The sequence below is a fragment of the Oncorhynchus gorbuscha genome, linkage group LG13 (genome assembly GCF_021184085.1).
Source record: "Oncorhynchus gorbuscha isolate QuinsamMale2020 ecotype Even-year linkage group LG13, OgorEven_v1.0, whole genome shotgun sequence".
Classification (NCBI taxonomy): Eukaryota; Metazoa; Chordata; class Actinopteri; order Salmoniformes; family Salmonidae; genus Oncorhynchus; species Oncorhynchus gorbuscha.
The window spans coordinates 77,685,275-77,698,855 of NC_060185.1; positions in this window are offsets into that span (position 1 = coordinate 77,685,275).

Sequence of the window (13,581 nt, forward strand, 5' to 3'; positions counted from 1 at the left end):
TTGCAGGTGCACCGATAAAACATTAACTCTCCAAAAACGTCTTTTTAGAAACAGAAATGCAGGTCTTTAGATGGTTGTACACATGAAATTGTGCCATTCCAAACTTCATCCGCAACTTTATATTCCATTTGATTGGGCTCCAGCGATACCTTTCTGTGTGTGCATGCACAGGCTACACATGCAGGATATGTGGATATGGGCAGTGGGGATTTTAGCATGTAAATCTTGGTGGGGCAAACTCTCCCCAAAAATGTTAGATGCATGCCAGCAAAGCCACAACAATAAATAATACATTAATTGCACTATAACGGTGAAAAGTGGTGCCCAGAAACGGTTAGGGCCTACATAAAGCTGCCCCAACAGCAGAGCCTTCTTTTCAGCACCATGGAGTGAATCCTTACCACCTCTACACTTAGCTATCAGTGAAGCCTTGTGTAACGGCTTTCTTCCTGGGAAGGAGAGGCGGACCAAAACGCAGCGTGGTTAGAGTTCATGTTATTAAAATAAGGTAACTCAACATGAACAGAATACAAAACAATAAACGTGAAAAACGAAACGGTCCTAACTGGTGCAGAAAACACAAAGACAGGAAACAATCACCAACACAAAACAAGCTACCTAAATATGGTTCCCAATGACCAATGACTAACACCTGCCTCTGAGAACCATATCAGGCCAAACACAGAAACAAACTAGACATACAACATAGAATGCCCACCCAGCTCACATCCTGACCAACACTAAAACAAGGAAAACACACAAGAACTATGGTCAGAACGTGACACCTTGTCTAAGTGCGAAACAGTTAATTCAGCCTCATTTACTGCCTTTTTAGAAAACATAGCTGATATGGCTGACTTGCTAAAACAAATGTGGTTTCTACTGACAATTGAGCTGTACAGTCGTGGCCAAAAGTTGAGAATGACACAAATATTAATTTTCAAAGTTTGCTGCTTCAGTGTCTATAGATATTTTTGTCAGCTGTTACTATGGAATACTGAAGTATAATTACAAGCATTTCATTAGTGTCAAAGGCTTTTATTGACAACTACATGAAGTTGATGCAAAGAGTCAATACTTGCAGTGTTGACCCTTCTTTTTCAAGACCTCTGCAATCCACCCTGGCATGCTGTCAACTAACTTCTGGGCCACATCCTGATTGATGGCAGCCATTCTTGTATAATCAATGCTTGGAGTTTGTCAAAATTTGTGGGTTTTTGTTTGTCCTCCCGTCTCTTGAGGATTGACCACGTTCAATGGGATTAAGGTCTGTGGAGTTTCCTGGCCATGGACCCAAAATGTTGATGTTTTGTTCCCCGAGCCACTTAGTTATCACTTTTTCCTTATGGCAAGGTGATCCGTCATGCTGGAAAAGGTATTGTTCGTCACCAAACTGTTCCTGGATGGTTGGGAGAAGTTGCTCTCGGAGGATGTGTTGGTACCATTCTTTATTCATGGCTGTGCTCTTAGGAAAAATTGTGAGTGAGCCCACTCCCTTGGCTGAGAAGCAACCCCACACATGAATGGTCTCAGGATGCTTTACTGTTGGCATGACACAGGACTGATGGTAGCGCTCACCTTGTCTTCTCCGGTCAAGCCTTTTTCCGGATGCCCCAAACGGAAAGGGGAAAGATCAGAGAAAATGACTTTACCCCAGTCCTCAGCAGTCCAATCCCTGTACCTTTTGCAGAATATCAGTATGTCCCTGATGTTTTTCCTGGAGAGAGGTGGCTTCTTTGCTGCCCTTCTTGACACCAGGCCATCCTCCAAAAGTCTTCGCCTCACTGTGTGTGCAGATGCACTCACATCTGCCTGCTACCATTCCTGAGCAAGCTCTGTACTGGTGGTGCCCCGATCCCACAGCTGAATCAACTTTAGGAGACGGTCCTGGAGCTTGCTGGACTTTCTTGGGCGCCCTGAAGCCTTCTTCACAACAATTGAACCGCTCTCCTTGAAGTTCCTGATGATACAATAATTGGTTGATTTAGGTGCAATCTTACTGGCAGCAATATCCTTGCCTTGTGAAGCCATTATTGTGCAAAGCAATGAGGACGGCATGTGTTTCCATGCAGGTAACCATGTTTGACAGAGGAAGAACAATGATTCCAAGCACCCCCCTCCTTTTGAAGCTTCCAGTCTGTTATTCAAACTCAATCAGCATGACAGAGTGATCTCCAGCCTTGTCCTCGTCAACACTCACACCTGTTTTAACGAGAGAGTCACTGGCATGATGTCAGCTGGTCCTTTTGTGGCAGGGCTGAAATGCAGTGGAAATGTTTTTGGGGGATTCAGCTCATTTGCATGGCAAAGAGGGACTTTGCAACTCATCTGGTCAATCTTTATAACATTCTGGAGTATATACAAATTGCCATCATACAAACTGAGGCAGCAGACTTTGAAAATTAATATTTGTGTCATTCTCAAAACTTTTGGCCACGACTGTACATTTGAACGTCGTCTTCTTGGATGTGAACTGATATGGTCAGATTGAATTTAAACAGCTAGCCTTGCACTGGTCAGACAGGTCTGTTACATGCTCCCGCAAGGGTATAAACATTGCCCTGAGCCTGACAGTGTTACCATAGGTGGAGTTATGCACATTTTTCCCCAAGTGCATGAACAATGAGGACATTTACTGTGATGCCGATGAGAACCTATGCCCAAATGCTCAAGACAGGCTTGATGCAAACTAATGCCTACTAAACATTGTTAATTTCATTCATTTCAATTGATTACAGTACACTTATGTTGTAATTATATCAGAACAAAACATTTATTTTTCAGGTCAATGATTGTAAAAGATGTCTTCAATGATCACACCTTTGATCACAAATGGGATAGAAATTATGGATAAAAATAAATAATTTAACTGTTCCGACAATTACAACATAGGTGTACTGTAATCAAATTAAACAAATGCTGATGACTGGTTTCCCTATGCTGGACAGCTAGCATCGACCTCCCCTAAATAAATAAGTTACTCACCAGGGAGAAGGGACATGGCCGAGCAGTGGTTGGATCTCAAGATGGAATGCAAGATAAATAGATGTAAAAGAGACGCATGTGAAGAATAGAAGTGCAGTTATGCTGTAATGGAAAGTATCATATGGAATGCTTGATTGAAATGACACGTCTGCGTACATATCTACCCAGCCATGCATGCCGTATAAGATGTGCATGATTAACATGAAACACTAATCGAGCGTTGAACCCAACAGTGCATGCTGTAATGCTATATGGATGATTGACATGAAACGCTAACAGTGCACACCAAAATGCAGGAAGATATGGGCACCTAACGGAGTTTAGCCCAATGCTGATCTGCTGAGTGATTCTTATTGTTACGCTAATTTATTTAGATGAAACGTTATGCACGATGGTACGTAGAACCCGACCACAAATTCTGTAATGCAATTTGTGAAACATGATACGCTTGCTCCTTTGAACCCAGTCATGCATGCAGTAAACGAGGGATGGTGATGCATGCCTAAAGATGTGTGACCCAAAAGCCAGGTGTAATATGAATGACTGCCACATACCTGCGTGCCATTGAAAGCTCGCCAACTAAATTAGCTATTGATAGTTATGGTAAGGAGCCATTGCTGAGGAGAAGTCAAAAAGATTTGGTCTAACAAGTGAGGTGTAGCAGCACATAGCCAGCAACCTAGTTGCTGGAGAGTGATGGTGGAATAATACCTAATGTAGCTGCAGTGGTTACTGCTCCAGTTCTGAACGAAAGACCAGTGTATCATAGGACCTTTATATTACTTAAGAAATGAGAGGAGTGAAACAGAGGGTTGAATGGGAGGGATATAAATCAAATGTAATATGAGGAGCAGAGCACAGTCCAGTGTTGAAAAATATAAGCATAAAGCAAGAGAAAGGATAAGTGTAGGTGGGAGCTCTTATGATAGTACCGCAGGAACCCAATTTAAAATGCTTGAGTGAAGCTAGTGATTAAGGTGAGGAGACCGGGTCAGAATCCCTAAATCACGTGAAGAAAATGTATAATAGAAGGAGTCGTAAATGCCATTGAAGGGACTATGAAAAAGAAAGACCTTATGGAGACGTCCAGCGGAGGGAACTGCCTTGTCTGAGACTGCAAGCATATGCTGCAAAACAGGTAGCAAGTAGCTTAGAGTAGAGATTAAAATGGTTGTGTTGCGATGAAAAGTTGTTCTAATTGGATATAAATGGGAAAAGATGGCATGAGACGTCAACTAGAAGTAATGGCTAATGTGATTTCCCGAGTGTGCGACATGCTGACGCTAGCCCTAAGAGGCCCACTAAAGATGAACCAATTATCCGTAATGTAAAAAACGAACTGCGGACCACTAGCCTGAAAAATTCCACAAAAGGAAACGGATGGGAAGCGTCCAAGTAAACCCATACCCAGACCCAACTGTGTAACCCATAATGATATCTGAAACAGGCGCTATTGCAACATGACCATAGAAACTGTGGGGCCAACCCCAAAAAGGGCACTTGAGTAAAAGTGTCATGAAAAACTGAGTGCTACCCAAACCCGTGCAGGTGAACCAGATGAACCTTGTATGCTTGTAGTAAAGGAAACAGTGTGGTAAACCCATTGTTAGGCAGCCTTAATTTGCAACCAGAAGGTAGTGGCTGTGGGACCAAACTGTTGTAAGTAGGGTAGGATGTTTGAAGCTTCCATAAAGAAGCATTTTCCCGGATCTGTTTGGCAAGGTGTCACCCGATCTTAAGATTGAAGCTCCACCTGTAACAATAACACATTATTAGAATGTTGACAAAACAATTAAAATACATGAATAGCTACGAGCAACAGGTGACGCTGAAAGCCACAGTTCTTGATTGACATACAGTTGAAGTCGGAAGTTTACATAGACATATACATTTAAACTCAGTTTTTTCACAATTCCTGACATTTAATCCTAGTAAAAAGTCCCTCTCTGAGGTCAGTTAAGATCACCACTTTATTTTAAGAATGTGAAATGTCAGAATAATAGTAGAGAGATTTATTTCAGCTTTTATTTCTTTCCTCACATTCCCAGTGGGTCAGAAGTTTACATACACTCAATTAGTATTTGGTAGCATTGCCTTTAAATGGTTTAACTTGGTCAAACATTTTGGGTAGCCTTCCACAAGCTTCCCACAATGCATTGGGTAAATTTTGGCCCATTCCTCCTGACAGAGCTGGTGTAACTGAGTCAGGTTTGTAAGGCCTCCTTGCTCACACACTTTTTCCAGTTCTTCCCACACATTTTCTATAGGATTGAGGTCAGGGCTTTGTGATGGCCACTCCAATACCTTGACTTTGTTGTCCTTAAGCCAATTTGGCACAACTTTGGAAGTATACTTGGGGTCATTGTGCATTTGGAAGACCCATTTGTGACCAAGCTTTAACTTCCTGACTGATGTCTTGAGACATTGCTTCAATATATCCACATAATTTTCCTACTTCATGATGCCATCTATTTTGTGAAGTGCACCAGTCCCTCGTGCAGCAAAGCACCCCCACAACATTATGCTTGCCACCCCGTGCTTCACGGGGATTAGAGTTCGACCGATTATGATTTTTCAATGCCAATACAGATTATTGGAGGACCAAAAAAGGCAAATTAATCACAGATTTTTATTTATTTGTAATAATGACAATTACAACAATACTGAATGAACAATTATTTTAACTGAATATAATACATAGATAAAATCAATTTAGCCTCAAATAAATAATGAAACGTTCAATTTGGTTTAAATAATGCAAAAACAAAGTGTTGGAGAAGAAAGTAAAAGTGCAATATGTGCTATGTAAGAAAGCTAACGTTTAAGTTCCTTGCTACAAACATGAGAACATATGAAAGCTGGTGGTTCCTTTTAACATGAGTCTTCAATATTCCCAGGTAAGAAGTTTTAAGTTGTAGTTATAGGACTATTTCTCTCTATACCATATGTATTTCATATACCTTTGACTATTGGATGTTCTTATAGGCACTTTAGTATCGCCAGTGTAACAGTATAGCTTCCGTCCCTCTCCTCGCTCCTCCCTGGGCTCGAACCAGGGACACAACGACAACAGCCACCCTCGAAGCAGCATTACCCATGCAGAGCAAGGGAAACAACCACTGCAAGGCTCAGAGCGAGTGAAGTTTGAAACGCTATTAGCGCGCGCTAACGAACTAGCCATTTCACTTCTGTTACACCAGCCTCATCTCGGGAGTTGATAGGCTTGAAGTCAAACAGCGCAATGCTTGACGCACAACGAAGAGCTGCTGGCAAAACGCAACAAAGTGCTATTTGAATGAATGTTTACACGCCTGCTTCTGCCTACCACCGCTCAATCAGATACTTGTATGCTCAGTCAGATACTTGTATGCTCAGTCAGATTATATGCAACGCAGGACACGCTAGATAATATCTAGTAATATCAACCATGTGTAGTTAACTAGTGATTATGATTGATTGTTTTTTATAAGATAAGTTTCATGCTCGCTAACAACTTACCTTGCTGCATTCGTGTAACAGGCAGGAGTGCAACGAGAGAGAGGCAGGTCGTTATTGCGTTGGACTAGTTAAGGTTGCAAGATTGGATCCCCCGAGCTGATAAGGTGAAAATTTGTCGTTCTGCCCCTGAACGAGGCAGTTAACCCACAGTTCCTAGGCAGTCATTGAAAATAAGAATGTGTTCTTAACTGACTTGCCTTGTTAAAAATGTATTAAAAAATATGAAAAATATCTATTTTTAAATCGGCCAAATCGGTGTCCAAAAATTCCAATTGTTATGAAAACTTGAAATCGGCCCAAATGAATCATCCATTCCGATTAATCAGTCGACCTCTAGTTGGGATGGTGTCCTTCAGCTTGCAAGCCTCCCCCTTTTCTCCAAACATAACAATGGTCATTATGGCCAAACAGTTCTATTTTTGTTTCATCAGACCAGAGGACAATTCTCCAAAAAATATGATCTTTGACCCCATGTGCAAACCGTAGCCTGGCTTTTCTATGGCAGTTTTGGAGCAGTGGCTTCTTCCTTGCTGAGCAGCCTTTCAAGTTATGTCAATATAGGAATCGTTTTACTGTGGATATACTTTTGTACCGGTTTCCTCCAGCATCTTCACAAGTACCTTTGCTGTTGTTCTGGGATTGATTTGCACTTTTCGCACCAGAGTATGTTCATCTCTAGGAGACAGAACGCATCGCCTTCCTGAGCGGTATGACGGCTGCATGGTCCCATGGTGTTTATACATGCATGCTATTGTTTGTATGGATGAGCGTGGTACCTTCGGGCATTTGGAAATTGCTCCCAAGGATGAACCAGACATGTGGAACTCTAAAAAATGTTTTAAAAAGGAGGTCTTGGTTGATTTCTTTAGATTTTCCCGTGATGTCAATCAAAGAGGCACCGAGTTTGAAGGTAGGCCTTGAAATACATCCACAGGTACACTTCCAATTGACTCAAATGATGTCAATTAGCCTATCAGAAGCTTCTAAAGCCATGACATAATTTTCTGTCATTTTCCAAGCTGTTTAAAGGCACAGTCAATTTAGTGTATGTAAACTTCTGACCCACTGGAATTGTGATACAGTGAATTATAAATTAAATAATCTGTCTGTAAACAGTTGTTGGAAAAAAATTACTTTCGTCATGCAGAAAGTAGATGTCCTAACCGACTTGCCAAACTATAGTTTGTTAACAAGAAATTTGTGGAGTGGTTGAAAAACTAGTTTTAATGACTCCAACCTAAGTGTATGTTAACTTCCGACTTCAACTGTATTACTGTCAATGGCCACCCGGCCACATAGTTTGCTGCTGACATTATTCGAGATAGTCCCTGCAATCAGTTCTGACACGACATCAAGGAAATGGAAGACATTTTGTTTATAACGAGATTAAATACAAATAAATTAAATAAAAATACCAAGAGTGATGAGAGCTGAAGGCATTAGTAGCTCAAATCATGGATGAATTATTCAATTTGAATCGTTGACGAATCAATTGAAATTGACTAATGTTGCAAAGCACCTCTTGTGCAAGGCTACGATTGATTACGTAAGCCAACTTAATATCAAATATAAATTAATAGGTTATAAACTTAAACATGGTCTCTGATTATTATACAATACGATTGCTGCGATGGTTTTTATCGTCGAGGCTGTTCGACAAACTCTCTCGAGTTCACTTTAGTAGTCCACTCCAATGCAACCAAGTAGCTCTGAACAGCAAACAGCCTGTGTCGACCAGTGGACAGGAGTGCTCACAGCCAGTGGGGTACGACCATGAAAGACGTGCGGATATTATATAGCATTCCATACATTGTAATATAATTGATAGAGAGGAGAGAGTAATAGCGAGGGAAGAGGAAACGGTAGTGATGGGAAACCGAAGCTTTCTGAAGGCGTCGGCGCTTTCACCAAATTGTGCCGAAAAACTGTCCATTACTCAGTGCTTCATTATCTGTTCACAATGCACATTAGTGGCATCTGCTGGTCAACAATAAATAGCAGCATGTGATCAAATAGATTGTTTTTTTCTCCACGGTTTTCATGAAAACTCTGTGGCGCAGCGGTATGTCGTTGGCTTTAGTAACCTATAATTAGTTGGAATACAGGTTTGCATCTTACATTGCTTCCATTTTATAACCTTCAAGTTGACTCTTTTCAAAAGCTATGGCATTATTTAGGATGCTTAAGACAGAAGCTTATACTATACTAAATAAAACAAATGATTTGAACAGTACAGAAAGTGTGCTTTCAAAGGGATTCAACTTCATATCCTCACATCCCTGAACGTTCCATAGTTCCTTATGCAACATGTAAAGTGTATGCCCCATGTTTCATGAGCTGAAATAAAATACCCCAGAAATATTCCATACACAAAAAGCGTATTTCTTTCAAGTTTTGTGCGCAAATTTGTTTGCATTTCTCATTTGCCAAGATAATCCATCCATCTGGTGTGTAATATCAAGACGCTGTTTAACAGCATCATCATAACACAGGTGTGTCCACTAAAGGCCGTTGTTTGGAAGCAGCTTGAAATCAGTGGGATCTCACATTTTGCAACATACGCTTTGAAAAAAGTATGAAAAAAGCGTATGATCAAAAGATGCTTCGGTCATCATTGATGAAGTACTTCTGAAATTTAAATAAATTAAATAAATTAACCTGAATTAGGGCCAGACTAGTTACCATACTTTTCTCACATTGCCATTGACAGTTTTCTCTATTGTCTCTTTTTGGTCCATTTAGATTGTTAATGTAGATTGTATACACAAAAAAAGTATGTTGTTTAAAAATGTATTACTGTGACTTGTTGTAGGCTCCTAAGTGGACCATAAGGTTAAAAACCAAACCAAATTAAGATAACAAAAAAACAAAAATGAAGTAACTCCGCCAGAGTCTCTCTTTTGGGTCACTTTTGCTGGTCCCAAGCCCGTATAAAGGAGGAGGGTTGGAATTATGACATTAAAAAAACAAGAATCGATAGAAGAAAGTTCACTTTTTGTCTCTCCCATGACATTATTCCTCTCTCCTACAACGTCCATCACAAGTACATGCACATGGCCAATTATACAAATTAGGTGATGACGTCATTTGGCAACTCTGATCAGAACAAGGCATTTACCTGCTTAGTGATTTCGACACATGCCCTGGTATCCAACATAACATCACTAGGAAACAGCACAACATGTTAAGGGGAAAGAGTGTTAAGGGAAAAGTGGGCTACACACCTGAAACCAAACAAGCCTTCACTGCAAATGTACGCTAGATCAACATGATCTAATAAAATTGGCCTACACCATGTCTATCCTATATGACGATACAATCTGATTGTATTGATTTGTGCAGTCACAATATCCGCTACAAAGGCTATATTATAATGACTATGATGACTATGAGAACTCAAGAATGAAGTGACAATGAGTAGTTGTTTTATTTGATATTTAACTAGGCAAGCCAGTTAAGAACAAATTCTTATTTACAATGACGGCCTACAACAGCCAAACTTTAACCCGGACAACGCTGGGCGAATTGTGTGCCGTCCTATGGGACTCCCAATCGCAGTCGGTTATGATACAGCCTGGAATCGAACCAGGGTCTGTAGTGATGCCCCTAGCACTGAGATGCAGTGCCTTAGACCGCTGTGTCACTCTGGAGCCCTAATAATGATAAATATCTTCAGATAAACAGGCTAAACAGGGATTACACTTGCGAACCAATATAAACAGAACATGTACCTGTCACGATCGTTATAAGGAGTGGACTAAGATGCAGCGTGGTATGTTTCCAACCTTTTTATTTGGAAGAGAAACCCCAAGAAAAAACAATAAAGCGAAAAAACAAAACGTGAAGCTCAAAGTAGTGCTGGCAGGCAACTATACCTAGACAAGATCCCACAAAGCACAAAGGGGATTTTTTTTTTTGAGGCTTCCGTCGTGGCCGTGAACCTCGGTGTCGTCGTTGTTCCTCTCTCGCTGCCTCCGTCTTCTCCCATGGAAGGCGATCCTTTCCTGACAGGATCTCCTCCCACGTCTAGGATCCCTTACCGTCCAAGATATCCTCCCATGTCCATGATGTCTGCTCCTCCTGGCCACGCTGCTTGGTCCATTTGTGGTGGGATCTTCTGTCACAATCGTTATAATGAGTGGACCAAGATGCAGCGTGGTATGGTTCCATTCTCTTTATTAGGAAGTGAAACTCAAAGAAAACAATAAATCGCAAAATGAAACGTGACGCAACAATAGTGCTCACAGCAACTATACATAGTCAAGATCCCATAAAGCACAAATGGCTGCCTAAATATGGTTCCCAATCAATCAGAGGTCGTGAGCACTATTGTTGTGTCACGACGTTGGCCTGGGGGTTAGGTTTATGACAGTCATAAATACCTCTTTCCCCCTTTTTCCTCTCTCTACCCTGCTGATGTTACATTTGCAAAACCCTTTGGTTAACATAGAGATTCTGGGAACATCAGAAGGTGGGGGGAAATGAACTATATTCTGGTAATCTGACCAATTGAACATATGAGGTGGTACTTAATGAATATGATGTCAGTTCGGTTGTCATCTGAGACATTCTCATCAATGATAAGATGCCATAAACTTTACAGTGGAAAGTATACACATCAGAGTTATCGGATTCACATGGAATTGTTGTTCAATTTAAATGTTTGAATATGAAATTATTTGTGATGGGATGAAATGTGATTTTAGCTTCTAAAATGTGAGATTTGGATTTTCATAGGATAGGGCTCTGCTCAATCAGTGGCCCGCCCCTGTGAAGGGATATGGGCTATAAAACTTTTCAAACACGCCCTCCTCTCCCTTCCTATATAAGCCCTTGACGACAATGTAACCTCCTGTTCCGAGGATGTGAGGACGACTGTCCTATGTCAGAATGGTTCAGATAATAACTACAGAATGAAGCCAACATCAGCGTGAGCTTTGGTTGCGAATGGTATTCACTACAGAAGGGATACCTCCTAGCTGTTGAGTTAGCAACCCAAGCTGCAAACGCAGGTTAGGAAGGAGCAGACAGAGTATCCCATCTACCACACAACGACGTTACTACAACGTATGCAATTCACCATCAGAGACATTCTTCAAAGGATTCGGTTGGGCAACACGGCCTTCCATCTACCCCCAACCTACCGAAGCGCAGCTCAGAGTAAATATTTATTGCATTTTCCTTTTCCAAATGGGCGGTAATTTAGAATGCATAAGATACTGTATTTATGATAGCACAGCTTCTTCCCTTTGTTCCTCAGTCTTCCCACTCTTTCACTCAAACCCAGCCCCTTTTCTTTTGTGTAACAAGCTGTCATATCTGTTCCGCCCGCTAGGGACGTTTTCCTTTATGACGTAATTTGTAATCAAGTTATGATTTAATTATGTGTAATTCTGTGTGATTAGTTAGGTATTTAGTAAATAAATAACTTTTAGAAGGAATTGGCTCACAAGCTGCTCCTGGAGAATATCCTGATGATCAAGAACCAGAGGGTGGAATCTGAGGTGTAAAGGCTATGCAGACAGCTGTCCATCAAACTGGTGGTTTACAGTATTTAGCTGACCTGGCGAATACATGACCCTCTTGAAAATAGCCATAGAAGTACTGGCGCAAGTAGGCCTGCCGTGTTGTGTAAGAGGGTGTGTGTGACTCAATGGGCAGTAGTAATTACATCTGCCACACTGCGTTGATCTGTAATTGTAGGTCAGTAAAACCAGTTAATTTATCTCATTGAGCAAACCCCCCCCAAATGACATAATTTAGAATAACAGAATGTATCACTATATAATATCTGCTAAGTATGTGAGGTGATTGTATACATAAATCATGTATGATCAAGTCAAATAGGATGGAATGTTTATTTCATCATAAATAAAAACACAAGCATCATATTGTTGTAAAAATCTACTTGGGAGTTTCACAGTGTTGACACAGTCACTTGGAGAATAAAGGATTATTTGTCAGAATGTGCAGTAGTCACAGGGAAATATTTACAATCAAAACAGTACGTGTCACGACAACAGAACCTCACTAACAAGGTCTCTGTGGCACTTTTCTACTTTGCTGAGGCATTTAAGAGAGAATACATATTTAAAGACTACCTTTACACACTTTTCAAATGGGCTATTGTTATTAACAATTATGTTATTATTATAGTTATTCACCACACACACACTGCATGTCTTTGTTTTTCAATGTAACTTTACCAAGTTGTAGTCAACAGTAAAATGTTATACATTCAAATTTATAAAACGAGTGCAGTACACTATCGAAGGACAAGAATGTCCCAAATTAAATAAGTATAATGAAAAACACAGCAGACTTCTCTCTCCCTATTGGTACAATGATTCACAATGAATCACTGCTTTGGTTGAAGCCACATTGATAGATATTTAGTATAGTTAAGGACTGTGAGAGAAAATGTTTGGTATTGATGAACATCTTCTTCACTTATTGACATTCTCTATTATAATCAACTCCAGAAATGACTGAAAGACCAGGAAGTAACATAATGATGCATTCTGCAACAGTTAGCATAATGACAGGTGTTTCGGAAGGTGAAAGGCTCAAATCTCTTTATTAGATGTGTACTAGAGAGCTCTTCTCAATGGTCGCTTCTGTGACAGTTTGGGCAGCGCATTGAGGGATATCGTCATTTTTAAGTAGACAATTTCTTCTTCTTGTACTTCAAGTTTGAGTGTAGGTAGTTTGAAAATAAACTGAAAAGGTGCATACCAACAGCTACTATGCTGAAGTGTGTAAAGAACAGGTATAAAGTCAAGGTTGGTGATTTAGTGCCACCTGCAGTTACAGAATGTTTGCTCTGGAGTATAATTAATTGGTTGACTGCCCCTGCTGTCCTGGATGGAATTCTATGATCCTTCCTTAACTCATAGCAAGTCCTACCCAGTTGATGACACCAAAATGGGGAAAGCCCTATGAGGAGCTGCCCATGCTGTCACAGAAGTGGCCATCGAGAGGAGCTCTCTACTACACATCTATGGTATATAATAATAATACAAATAATACACTTGGTGGGTGCTTACATTTGTCCTATTTCACACAAGTGTGTATTAATTGGGAATGTGTTTTTTGCAT